Below are 14390 nucleotides of genomic sequence, written 5' to 3' on the forward strand. Positions count from 1 at the left end.
GTAGGGGAGACTCCCTTTCAATTTGCGGGCGGGGGCGCTCAGCGTATAGCTGGGCGTAGTATGAGGCAAAGCTCTTAGCGATTTCCCAGGGGGTCCTCGCAATTGAGCCCGCCCCGTCCGCGAACTCCGGGATAACTCTGTCGGCTAGCGGCCGTGAGGCCAGCCAGTGCAGGAGTTTGCCATTTTTATCGCCCCATCCATACACACGAGCCGCCGACGCCCTCTATGTGTGTTTCGCGGCTTCGAACACCAGTTGTCTTATTTCTTCTCTAACCATTGTTAAACGCCTCAAGGCAGATGCTGATGCCACTGTAGTCCCTGACTGCTCCAGGGCCAGGGCTTTGGCTTCAAGGGTTGTCACTTGTAATTCTCGAGCTCGTTCGCGAGCGCGCACACGGTACTTGGCCTAGCCTCTGAGTGTGGCTTTACAAGCCACCCAAACTATGCCTGGGGATTGTACAGACCCCAGATTTTGCGCAAAGTACTGAGTGAGGTGGTCTCTTATTTCAAGAATGAATTTGTTATTCTGCAAGTACCATGCGTTCATGCGCCACATGGGACGCTGATTTGGGGCTATGTCCCCTATTCGGATTCTGACTGGAGAGTGATCCGAGACTCCCCGAGATAATACCTCAGCGCCAGTGACTCTAGGAACATCCAGGGCGGGCATGAGCACCAGATCAATTCTTGCCTGAGATTGGTGAGCCGCTGAAGTGTGTGTGTATTGTCGTGTTTTGGGGTGCCATGTCCTCCAAACGTCGCACAGGGCTAGACTCGTTGCCCAACCTTTTAATTTGGCTGCTCTCCCTACTCGGGTGGAAGAACTTGGTCCGGATACGTCTATCTTAGGATCTAGGACCGAATTAAAGTCCCCTCCAATAAGTGTGAGCCCCTGTGGGAGACCTACAATCGTCCGGCGGAGAATTGATAGGAATATGTCAAAGCCAGTTGGGGGAGCGTACACACATATGAAATTTATTGGTGACCCATGTAGTATACCGGTTACTGTTACAAATCTACCCTGTGGGTCTGACTGTGTGGCTGTAATCACTATGGGTAATGAACGATCGAATAAGATGGCCACCCCTCTGGAACCTCTCGAGAAACCTGCATGGAAAGCTTTGTCAAACCCTCCCCGTGCTTGGATAGGGCATTTAGTTCCCAATAGGTGGGTTTCCTGCAAGAGGACCACTGAAGGGGCATACCTGCGCAGGGTGTTGAACACTGCAGATCTTTTGATTTTATCTAAGAGGCCATTAACATTCCATGAGAGAATCTGTGTCAGTGCGGGGACCATGTGTGCCATAGTTGCGTTACAGGGATTCGGAGACCTGACCAGAGGGCCAGAGATAGGCACCTTGAGTGGAAGGGATCTATGCGGTGGGTGTATGTATTGCTATAGTAACTTATCACAAACCATTCACTAAGCCCTAACGTGAGCTTTAAACTTCCCAACTCCCCCCCACCCCATACTTCTACCCTTGAAGCATCTGTCGCCCTACTGCCCAACGGGGCCAACGCAGCCGTGCAGACTGCCATCGAGTGGAGTGGTGGACCCCTCCTGTGTGTCGGATCAATTGCAGTTGATTAATGAAAAGTCCCTGTCCGTAATAAGGTTGTTGGGGTGCTTGGCATAGTACCGCCGCGGGCGTGCAGCGCACCAATCACGTGGACACCATCTAGTTCTGTTAGTGTTGACCAATGCAGAAGAAGCTCAGCGCACGAAGATTAGAGTCAATCAAGTTCGGGAGACTGGCTCAAACGGTCCACTCGCTGCTCCTCCCTCGAGGTCTGGTCTCCAGGTTGAGCCACTGGTCCCTCCCCCGGTGTGGGGGTCAGGATCGGATCATTATTCTCGACTGTTTGGGTATTAGAGTTCTTCAGCCTTCCTCCTCTGGATCTAGTTCGCTTTCGACCTTTCCGCTCGATGTCCTGCATGCTTGGACGTGTCGTCCGGAGGCTTCCAGACGGGTTAGTTGGACCTCTTTGGTTTCTGATACCTTCTTCCGTCAACCAGTCCCATGCCTCCTCAGGTGACTCGAAGAAGTGTGCTTTGCCGGCAAGGATTACTTTCAGGCGAGCTGGGAAGAGGAGCATATAAGAGAGCTGCATCGCTCTCAGTTTTTGTTTCACCTGTTCATACGATCGGCATTTGGTTTGAACTTCTCGAGTGTAGTCCGGAAAGACCAAGATTTTCTGGTTGTCCCAGAGGAGGTCAGGGGAGCGCCTGGCTTCCCTGAGGATCGCATCACGGTCTTTAAAGTTAAGGAAGCGCGCTATCATGGGCCTTCGGGGGCCACCCGGGGGGGGGCCGCGGGGCCAGGGCTCTATGCGCTCTCTCAATCGCGAACCAAGGTGAAAGAGTGTTCTCCGGCATCCAGGATTGAATCCAGTTTTCTAGAAACTCTGTAGCTTTGCCATCTTCCGCCCCCTCCGGGACACCCACGAAGCGTAAGTTGTTGCGTCTGGAGCGGTTCTCTGCGTCTTCCGCTCTGCGGTGGAGTTCACCGGTCCTAGTCTGCAGCTGAGCTACCTTGGTTCTAAGGTCAGCCAAGTCATCCTCTGTCTGAGAGACACGGTTCTCCACCTCCGTAATTCGGCCCACCGCATTTCTAAGATCTTGTCTTACGAGGCCCATCTCTTCCCTCACCTCACCAATCTTGGTTTCTACTGCCCGTTGCGATGTTTGTATTGCGAGAAGGATAGCACTGACCCCGTCTGCAGTCTGTTCATTGAGCGGTGCATCGCCTCCGGTTCTGGGGACCGTTGGCGTGGTAAATTGGTCGATCATCTGCTGGGATGGCTGCGTCTGTTTGGCGGCTCTATCTTTACCCATGTTGTCCGATGGGCCAAGGAAGCGCCAGCGCGGTCTGGTGGGAGCGGTGTGTATCCACGATACGGGTCGGGGGTCCGGTTCGGGGGCGGCCACTCCGCAGGTCTTCACTGGATCCGCAGGCGGGGGTGGGATCACCTGTCCCCCCGCGGTATGTCCCAGGGATTGAAGCTTGTCCAGTTATCGTTATCGTGGCACACTCATGATGAGTCCATGGGACCTGGTGTCCCCGCAGGCGCGGGACAGCGTCGACCCTGGGCCATTCCCGGGCTCACGCCCGTCTTTCTTGCCCTTTCGGTGTCCCCTCGGGTGCAGGCTCCAGGATCCTCAGGGCCCTTGCCTCCAGTCGCTCCCCCGCTCTCGTTCCCGTTCCAGAGGAGGTGCGTTTCGGTGCTTCACATTTTTGGGGGGAGGGGGGGCAGCGGATGATCTTCTGTGGCGGGGGAGCGGTCCCCCCCGATTTGTCGCCAATGACCAGCAATCTCAGGCTCCGGGTTACAGGCCCAGTCGACTCCCTCTTATTGGTGTGCGTTAGTGTCTCTTGGGGCCCAGAGGGCGCGGAATCCCTGCATGCGCCCCTCTATGCTTCCTACCTGGAGTCGCTTTGCCCGAATCAGTGCATCGGCGCTCGGGCCTGAGGCCCCCGGCCCGCCGATCCATGACGCCGGCCCGCCCCGGAGCCATCCATCCCTGGTGCCGCTGGTCGCGCCTGCAGTCCCCCGGATGGTCCCTCTTCAGGCGTGATGGGTGGTGTGTCGCCCTCGGCGCTGCTCCGGCAGCCCCGGTCGGCCTCCTCCGGTCGGGGCCCGTACGCTGTTCACCCGGCTATCTCGGCCGTAGGGCGAATCTCACCTCGGCGCGGTCCGGCCCTCCAATCGGCGCCGCCCACCAGCGGCAGCAGGCACTCCCGCGCCCCGGATTTTTGAGGCACCGGGGATCAGGGGGCCACCAACACACCCCTCGAGTCCCGGTTGGGACAAACAGGATCGATTATGGCAGTGGATTTAGGCGGATGACGGAGGGGTCCGGAGCACTCTTAGAGTGCGACCTCCATCTTGACGCCCGTGGCCACGCCCCCCCTTTTCGGGTTTAACATTAACTCGCACCTTTTTCAGATATTTTGCTGAGGCTTAAAAATACACAAACACACATCCTGCAGTTTGCCTCACGATTCCCACAGGACTCCACACAACGCAGCACTTCCCGCCCTGGGAGGCGCCGCTGGGAGCGGTTCTAGGCCGAGCCTTTCCTGCGCCCTTTCCTAGCCTGAGCTGCCCGTGCTTACAGCGAGCTCGGAGTCCGCTCCGATCCATCCTGTCCCCCCCCATCCTTTCAAAAAGAGGAATTTAAAGTCTCATCCCTGCTGGTGTTATGATTAAAGTAGGTATGAAAACTACTTTATGTCAGCAGCGGGATTAGATCACAGGACTGGGGAAGATACTGCTCATGAATGTGGCACCTTACACCGCTCGGCCATTCCGGTAGCCTGAAAAATATTGGCTCTGGAGGCTGACTGCCATCTCGCGAAACAGTGAGAGTTCACACTGTTCTCTACTGGACATTTAAGCATGTGCCCAGAGACAGGTTGAAAGGACAGATGCATGTTTGTACCAGAGTGAGCTCCAGAAAGACTGATGGGGACATAAGACTAGGGTAGAGCGAGAGATGGAGAAAGAGAAAGGTGCCTGTGTCGAGTCAGCAGCAGAGAAAATGAAACAAAGGGGCCTCCTGGGATAACCACATACTACTTCCTCACAAAGAACACACAGAGGGTGTGTGAAATGACATCGGCACAGCAGCCCGGCTAGCTCAGTCGGTAGAGCATGAGACTCTTAATCTCAGGGTCGTGGGTTGGAGCCCCATGTTGGGCGTGATGCTTTTTAAAGGCTTCTCCATTTTCGGGTTTAACATTAACTCTCACCTTTTTCAGATATTTTGCTGAGGCTTAAAACTACACACACATCCTGCAGTTTGCCTCACGATTCCCACAGGACTCCACACAACGCAGCACTTCCCGCCCTGGGAGGCGCCGCTGGGAGCGGTCCTAGGCCGAGCCTTTCCTGCTCCCTTTCCTAGCCTGAGCTGCCCGTGCTTACAGCGAGCTCGGAGTCCGCTCCGGTCCGTCCTGTCCCCACCCCATCCTTTCAAAAAGAGGAGTTTAAGGTCTCATCCCCGCTAGTGTTATGATTAAAGTAGGTATGAAAACTACTTTATGTCAGCAGCGGGATTTGACCACGGGACTTGGGAAGATACTGCTCTTGAATGTGGTGCCTTACACCGCTCGGCCATTCCGGCAGCCTCCGGAACACGGCTCTGGAGGCTGACTGCCCCCTCGCGAAACATGGAGAGTTCACACTGTTCTCTACTGGACATTTAAGTATGTGCCCAGAGACAGGTTGAGAGGACAGATGCATGTATGTACCAGAGTGAGCTCCAGAGAGACTGATGGGGACATAAGACTGGGGTAGAGCGAGAAATGGAGAAAGAGAAAGGTGCCTGTGTCGAGTCAGCAGCAGAGAAAATGAAACAAAGGGGCCTCCTGGGATAACCACACACTACTTCCTCACAAAGAACACACAGAGGGTGTGTGAAATGACATAGGCACAGCAGCCACGCTAGCTCAGTCGGTAGAGCATGAGACTCTTAATCTCAGGGTTGTGGGTTCGAGCCCCACGTTGGGCGTGATACTTTTTAAAGGCTTCTCCATTTTCGGGTTTAACATTAACTCTCACCTTTTTCAGATATTTTGCTGAGGCTTAAAACTACACACACACACATCCTGCAGTTTGCCTCACGATTCCCACAGGACTCCACACAACGCAGCACTTCCCGCCCTGGGACGTGCCGCTGGGAGGGGTCCTAGGCCGAGCCTTTCCTGCGCCCTTTCCTAGCCTGAGCCGCCCGTGCTTACAGCGAGCTCGGAGTCCGCTCCGGTCCGTCCTGTGCACCCCCATCCTTTCAAAAAGAGGAGTTTTACGGTCTCATCCCCGCTGGTGTTATGATTAAAGTAGGTATGAAAACTACTTTATGTCAGCAGCTGGAGTTGACCACGGGACTGGGGAAGATACTGCTATTGAATGTGGCGCCTTACACCGCTCGGCCATTCCGGCAGACTTCGGAACACGGCTCTGGAGGCTGACTGCCACCTCGCGAAACAGGGAGAGTTCACACTCTTCTCTACTGGACATTTAAGCATGTGCCCAGAGACAGGTTGAAAGGACAGATGCATGTATGTACCAGAGTGAGCTCCAGAAAGACTAATGGGGACATAAGACTGGGGTAGAGCGAGAGATGGAGAAAGAGAAAGGTGCCTTTGTCAGGACAGTAGCAGAGAAAATGAAACAAAGGGGCCTCCTGGGATAACCACACTCTACTTCCTCACAAAGAACACACAGAGGGTGTGTGAAATGACATCTCCACAGCAGCCCGGCTAGCTCAGTCGGTAGAGCATGAGACTCTTAATCTCATGGTCGTGGGTTCGAGATCCACATTGGGTGTGATGCTTTTTAAAGGCTTCTCCATTTTCGGGTTTAACATTAACTCTCACCTTTTTCAGATATTTTGCTTAGGCTTAAAACTACACACACACACATCCTGCAGTTTGCCTCACGATTCCCACAGGACTCCACACAACGCAGCACTTCCCGCCCTGGGACGCGCCGCTGGGAGCGGTCCTAGGCCGAGCCTTTCCTGCGCCCTTTCCTAGCCTGAGCCGCCCGTGCTTACAGCGAGCTCGGAGTCCGCTCCGGTCCGTCCTGTCGCCCCCCATCCTTTCAAAAAGAGGAGTTTTACGGTCTCATCCCTGCTGGTGTTATGATTAAAGTAGGTATGAAAACTACTTTATGTCGGCAGCAGGATTTGATCACAGGCCTGGGGAAGATACTGCTCTTGAATGTGGCATCTTACACCGCTCAGCCATTCCGGCAGCCTCCGGAAAATGGCTCTGGAGGCTGACTGCTCCTCGCGAAACAGGGAGAGTTCACACTGTTCTCTACTGGACATTTAAGTATGTGCCCAGAGACAGGTTGAGAGGACAGATGCATGTATGTACCAGAGTGAGATCCAGAGAGACTGATGAGGACATAAGACTGGGGTAGAGCGAGAGATGGAGAAAGAGAAAGGTGCCTGTGTCGAGTCAGCAGCAGAGAAAATGAAACAAAGGGGCCTCCTGGGATAACCACACACTACTTCCTCACAAAGAACACACAGAGGGTGTGTGAAATGACATAGGCACAGCATCCCGGCTAGCTCAGTCGGTAGAGCATGAGACTCTTAATCTCAGGGTTGTGGGTTCGAGCCCCACGTTGGGCGTGATGCTTTTTAAAGGCTTCTCCATTTTCGGGTTTAACATTAACTCTCACCTTTTTCAGATATTTCGCTGAGGCTTATAACTACACACGCACACATCCTGCAGTTTGCCTCACGATTCCCACAGGACTCCACACAACGCAGCACTTCCCGCCCTGGGAGGCGCCGCTGGGAGCGGTCCTAGGCCGAGCCTTTCCTGCGCCCTTTCCTAGCCTGAGCTTCCCATGCTTACAGCAAGCTCGGAGTCCGCTCCGGTCCGTCCTGTCCCCCCCCATCCTTTCAAAAAGAGGAGTTTAAGGTCTCATCCCCGCTGGTGTTATGATTAAAGTAGGTATGAAAACTACTTTATGTCAGCAGCAGGATTTGACCACGGGACTGGGGAAGATACTGCTTTTCAATGTGGCGCCTTACACCACTCGGCCATTCCGGCAGCCTCCAGAACACGCCTCTGGAGGCTGACTGCCACCTCGCGAAACAGGGAGAGTTCACACTGTACTATACTGGACATTTAAGTATGTGCCCAGAGACAGGTTAAGAGGACAGATACATGTATCTACCAGAGTGAGCTCCAGAGAGACTGATGAGGACATAAGACTGGGGTAGAGCGAGATATGGAGAAAGAGAAAGGTGCCTGTGTCGAGTCAGCAGCAGAGAAAATGAAACAAAGGGGCCTCCTGGGATAACCACACACTACTTCCTCACAAAGAACACACAGAGGGTGTGTGAAATGACATAGGCACAGCAGCCCGGCTAGCTCGGTCGGTAGAGCATAAGACTCTTAATCTCAGGGTTGTGGGTTCAAGCCCCACGTTGGGCGTGATACTTTTTAAAGGCTTCTCCATTTTCGGGTTTAACATTAACTCTCACCTTTTTCAGATATTTTGCTGAGGCTTAAAACTACACACACACACATCCTGCAGTTTGCCTCACGATTCCCACAGGACTCCACACAACGCAGCACTTCCTGCCCTGGGACGCGCCGCTGGGAGCGGTCCTAGGCCGAGCCTTTCCTGCGCCCTTTCCTAGCCTGAGCCGCCCGTGCTTACAGCGAGCTCGGAGTCCGCTCTGGTCTGTCCTGTGCACCCCCATCCTTTCAAAAAGAGGAGTTTTACGGTCTCATCCCCGCTGGTGTTATGATTAAAGTAGGTATGAAAACTACTTTATGTCAGCAGCTGGAGTTGACCACGGGACTGGGGAAGATACTGCTATTGAATGTGGCGCCTTACACCGCTCGGCCATTCCGGCAGACTTCGGAACACGGCTCTGGAGGCTGACTGCCACCTCGCGAAACAGGGAGAGTTCACACTCTTCTCTACTGGACATTTAAGCATGTGCCCAGAGACAGGTTGAAAGGACAGATGCATGTATGTACCAGAGTGAGCTCCAGAAAGACTAATGGGGACATAAGACTGGGGTAGAGCGAGAGATGGAGAAAGAGAAAGGTGCCTGTGTCAGGACAGCAGCAGAGAAAATGAAACAAAGGGGCCTCCTGGGATAACCACACACTACTTCCTCACAAAGAACACACAGAGGGTGTGTGAAATGACATCGCCACAGCAGCCCGGCTAGCTCAGTCGGTAGAGCATGAGACTCTTAATCTCATGGTCGTGAGTTCGAGATCCACGTTGGGCGTGATGCTTTTTAAAGGCTTCTCCATTTTCGGGTTTAACATTAACTCTCACCTTTTTCAGATATTTTGCTGAGGCTTAAAACTACACACACACACATCCTGCAGTTTGCCTCACGATTCCCACAGGACTCCACACAACGCAGCACTTCCCGCCCTGGGACGCGCCGCTGGGAGCGGTCCTAGGCCGAGCCTTTCCTGCGTCCATTCCTAGCCTGAGCCGCCCGTGCTTACAGCGAGCTCGGAGTCCGCTCCGGTCCGTCCTGTGCACCCCCATCCTTTCAAAAAGAGGAGTTTTACGGTCTCATCCCCGCTGGTGTTATGATTAAAGTAGGTATGAAAACTACTTTATGTCAGCAGCTGGAGTTGACCACGGGACTGGGGAAGATACTGCTATTGAATGTGGCGCCTTACACCGCTCGGCCATTCTGGCAGACTTCGGAACACGGCTCTGGAGGCTGACTGCCACCTCGCGAAACAGGGAGAGTTCACACTCTTCTCTACTGGACATTTAAGCATGTGCCCAGAGACAGGTTGAAAGGACAGATGCATGTATGTACCAGAGTGAGCTCCAGAAAGACTGATTGGGACATAAGACTGGGGTAGAGCGAGAGATGGAGAAAGAGAAAGGTGCCTGTGTCAGGACAGCAGCAGAGAAAATGAAACAAAGGGGCCCCCTGGGATAACCACACACTACTTCCTCACAAAGATCACACAGAGGGAGTGTGAAATGACGTAGCCACAGCAGCCCGGCTAGCTCAGTCGGTAGAGCATGAGACTCTTTATCTCATGGTCGTGGGTTCGAGATCCACGTTGGGCGTGATGCTTTTTAAAGGCTTCTCCATTTTCGGGTTTAACATTAACTCTCACCTTTTTCAGATATTTCGCTGAGGCTTAAAACTACACACACACACATCCTGCAGTTTGCCTCACCATTCCCACAGGACTCCACACAACGCAGCACTTCCCGCCCTGGGAGGCGCCGCTGGGAGCGATCCTAGGCCGAGCCTTTCCTGCGCCCTTTCCTAGCCTGAGCCGCCCGTGCTTACAGCGAGCTCGGAGTCCGCTCCGGTCCGTCCTGTCGCCCCCCATCCTTTCAAAAAGAGGAGTTTTACGGTCTCATCCCTGCTGGTGTTATGATTAAAGTAGGTATGAAAACTACTTTATGTCGGCAGCAGGATTTGATCACAGGCCTGGGGAAGATACTGCTCTTGAATGTGGCACCTTACACCGCTCAGCCATTCCGGCAGCCTCCGGAAAACGCCTCTAGAGGCTGACTGCTCCTCGTGAAACAGGGAGAGTTCACACTGTTCTCTACTGGACATTTAAGTATGTGCCCAGAGACAGGTTGAGAGGACAGATGCATGTATGTACCAGAGTGAGCTCCAGAGAGACTGATGAGGACATAAGACTGGGGTAGAGCGAGAGATGGAGAAAGAGAAAGGTGCCTGTGTCGAGTCAGCAGCAGAGAAAATGAAACAAAGGGGCCTCCTGGGATAACCACACACTACTTCCTCACAAAGAACACACAGAGGGTGTGTGAAATGACATAGGCACAGCAGCCCGGCTAGCTCAGTCGGTAGAGCATGAGACTCTTAATCTCAGGGTTGTGGGTTCGAGCCCCACGTTGGGCGTGATGCTTTTTAAAGGCTTCTCCATTTTCGGGTTTAACATTAACTCTCACCTTTTTCAGATATTTTGCTGAGGCTTAAAACTACACACGCACACATCCTGCAGTTTGCCTCACGATTCCCACAGGACTCCACACAACGCAGCACTTCCCGCCCTGGGAGGCGCCGCTGGGAGCGGTCCTAGGCCGAGCCTTTCCTGCGCCCTTTCCTAGCCTGAGCTTCCCATGCTTACAGCAAGCTCGGAGTCCGCTCCGGTCCGTCCTGTCCCCCCCCATCCTTTCAAAAAGAGGAGTTTAAGGTCTCATCCCCGCTGGTGTTATGATTAAAGTAGGTATGAAAACTACTTTATGTCAGCAGCAGTATTTGACCACGGGACTGGGGAAGATACTGCTTTTGAATGTGGCGCCTTACACCGCTCGGCCATTCCGGCAGCCTCCGGAACACAGCTCTGGAGGCTGACTGCCACCTCGCGAAACAGGGAGAGTTCACAATCTTCTCTACTGGACATTTAAGTATGTGCCCAGAGACAGGTTGAGAGGACAGATGCATGTATATACCAGAGTGAGCTCCAGAGAGACTGATGGGGACATAAGACTGGGGTAGAGCGACAGATGGAGAAAGAGAAAGGTGCCTGTGTCGAGTCAGCAGCAGAGAAAATGAAACAAAGGGGCCTCCTGGGATAACCACACACTACTTCCTCACAAAGAACACACAGAGGGTGTGTGAAATGATATAGTCACAGCAGCCTGGCTAGCTCAGTGGGTAGTGCATGAGACTCTTAATCTCAGGGTTGTGTGTTTGAACCCCATGTTGGGCGTGATGCTTTTTAAAGGCTTCTCCTTTTTTGGGTTTAACATTAACTCTCACCTTTTTCAGATATTTCGCTGAGGGTTAAAACTACACACACAAGCATCCTGCAGTTTGCCTCACGATTCTCACAGGACTCCACACAACGCAGCACTTCCCGCCCTGGGAGGCGCCGCTGGGAGTGGTCCTAGGCCGAGCCTTTCCTAGCCTGAGCCGCCCGTGCTTACAGCGAGCTCGGAGTCCGCTCCGGTCCGTCCTGTCCCCCCATCCTTTCAAAAAGGAGGAGTTTAAGGTCTCATCTCCGCTGGTGTTATGATTAAAGTAGGTATGAAAACTACTTTATGTCAGCAGCGGGATTTGATCACGGGACTGGGGAAGATACTGCTCTTGAATGTGGCACTTTACACCACTCGGCCATTCCGACAGCCTCCGGAACATGGTTCTGGAGGGTGACTGCCACCTCGCGAAACAGGGAGAGTTCACACTGTTCTATACTGGACATTTAAGTATGTGCCCAGAGACAGGTTGAGAGGACAGATGCATGTATGTACCAGAGTGAGCTCAAGAGAGACTGATGGGGACATAAGACTGGGGTAAAGCAAGAGATGGAGAAAGAGAAAGGTGCCTGTGTCGAGTCAGCAGCAGAGAAAATGAAACAAAGGGGCCTCCTGGGATAACGACACACTATTTCCTCACAAAGAACACACAGAGGGTGTGTGAAATGACATAGGCACAGCAGCCCGGCTAGCTCAGTTGGAAGAGCATGCGACTCTTAATCTCAGCGTCGTGGGTTCGAGCCCCACGTTGGGTGAGATGCTTTTTAAAGGCTTCTCCATTTTCGGGTTTAACATTAACTCTCACCTTTTTCAGATATTTCGCTGAGGCTTAAAAGTACACACACACACACACACATCCTGCAGTTTGCCTCACGATTCCCACAGGACTCCACACAACGCAGCACTTCCCATCCTGGGAGGCGCCGCTGGGAGCAGTCCTAGGCCGAGCCTTTCCTGCGCCCTTTCCTAGCCTGAGCCGCCCGTGCTTACAGCGAGCTCGGAGTCCGCTCCGGTCCGTCCTGTCCCCCCCCATCCTTTCAAAAAGAGGAGTTTAAGGTCTCATCCCCGCTGGTGTTATGATTAAAGTAGGTAAGAAAACTACTTTATGTCAGCAGCTGGATTTGACCACAGGACTGGGGAAGATACAGCTCTTGAATCTGGCGCCTTACACCGCTTGGCCATTCCGACAGCCTCTGGAACAAGGCTCTGGAGGCTGACTGCCACCTCGCGAAACAGGGAGAGTTCACACTGTTCTCTACTGGACATTTAAGCATGTGCCCAGAGACAGGTTGAGAGGACAGATGCATGTATGTACCAGAGTGAGCTCCAGAAAGACTGATGGTGACATAAGACTGGGGTAGAGCGAGAGATGGAGAAAGAGAAAGGTGCCTGTGTCGAGTCAGCAGGAGAGAAAATGAAACAAAGGGGCCTCCTGGGATAACCACACACTACTGACTCACAAAGAACACACAGAGGGTGTGTAAAATAAGACAGGCACAGCAGCCCGGCGAGCTCAGTCGGTAGCGCATGAGACTCTTAATCTCAGGGTCGTGGGTTCGAGCCCCACGTTGGGCGTGATGCTTTTTAAAGGCTTCTCCATTTTCGGGTTTAACATTAACTCTCACCTTTTTCAGATATTTTGCTGAGGCTTAAAACTCCACACACACACATCCTGCAGTTTGCCTCACGATTCCCACAGGACTCCACACAACGCAGCACTTCCCGCACTGGGAGGCGCCGCTGGGAGATGTCCTAGGCCGAGCCTTTCCTGCGCCCTTTCCTAGCCTGAGCCGCCCGTGCTTACAGCGAGCTCGGAGTCCTCTCCGGTCCGTCCCCTCCCCCCCCCATCCTTTCAAAAAGAAGAGTTTAAGGTCTCATCCCCGCTGGTGTTATGATTAAAGTAGGTATGAAAACTACTTTATGTCAGCAGCGGGATTTGACCACGGGACTGGGGAAAATACTGCTCTTGAATGTGGCGCCTTACACCACTCGGCCATTCCGGCAGCCTCCAGAACACGGCTCTGGAGGCTGACTGCCACCTCGCGAAACAGGGAGAGTTCACACTGTTCTATACTGGACATTTAAGTATGTGCCCAGAGACAGGTTGAGAGGACAGATGCATGTATGTACCAGAGTGAGCTCCAGAGAGACTGATGAGGACATAAGACTGGGGTAGAGCGAGAGATGGAGAAAGAGAAAGGTGCCTGTGTCGAGTCAGCAGCAGAGAAAATGAAACAAAGGGGCCTCCTGGGATAACCACACACTACTTCCTCACAAAGAACACACAGAGGGTGTGTGAAATGTCATAGGTACGGCAGCCCGGCTAGCTCAGTTGGTAGAGCATGAGACTCTTAATGTCAGGTTCGTGGGTTCGAGCCCCACGTTGGGCGTGATGCTTTTTAAAGGCTTCTCCATTTTCGGGTTTAACATTAACTCTCACCTTTTTCAGATATTTCGCTGAGGCTTAAAACTACACACACACACATCCTGCAGTTTGCCTCACGATTTCCACAGGACTCCACAGAATGCAGCACTTCCCGCCCTGGGAGGCGCCGCTGGGAGCGGTCCTAGGCTGAGCCTTTCCTGAGCCCTTTCCTAGCCTGAGCCGCCAGTGCTTACAGCGAGCTCGGAGTCCGCTCCGGTCCGTCCTGTCCCCCCCCATCCTTTCAAAAAGAGTTTAAGGTCTCATCCCCGCTGGTGTTATGATTAAAGTAGGTATGAAAACTACTTTACGTCAGCAGCGGGATTTGGCCACAGGACTGGGGAAGATACTGCTCTTGAATGTGGCACCTTACACCGCTCGGCCATTCCGGCAGCCTCCGGAACACGGCTCTGGAGGCTGACTGCCACCTCGCGAAACAGGGAGAGTTCACACTCTTCTCTACTGGACATTTAAGCATGTGCCCAGAGACAGGTTGAAAGGACAGATGCATGTATGTACCTGAGTGAGCTCCAGAAAGACTGATGGGGACATAAGACTGGGGAAGAGCGAGAGATGGAGAAAGAGAAATGTGCCTGTGTCGAGTCAGCAGCAGAGAAAATGAAACAAAGTGGCCTCCTGGGATAACCACACACTACTTCCTCACAAAGAACACACAGAGGGTGTGTGAAATGACATAGGCACAGCA

The 14390-nt window shown here is 53.3% G+C and overlaps 1 non-coding gene across 1 annotated transcript; it reads left to right on the top strand.

The window, feature by feature from the left end:
- Positions 1-10329: 10329 nt before the first annotated feature.
- Positions 10330-10402, top strand: TRNAK-CUU (transfer RNA lysine (anticodon CUU)). The gene has a single exon. It is a non-coding gene; the product is annotated as a tRNA-Lys (tRNA).
- The last annotated feature ends 3988 nt before the right edge of the window (positions 10403-14390 follow it).

This window comes from Pleurodeles waltl, chromosome 6 (assembly GCF_031143425.1).
Source record: "Pleurodeles waltl isolate 20211129_DDA chromosome 6, aPleWal1.hap1.20221129, whole genome shotgun sequence".
Classification (NCBI taxonomy): Eukaryota; Metazoa; Chordata; class Amphibia; order Caudata; family Salamandridae; genus Pleurodeles; species Pleurodeles waltl.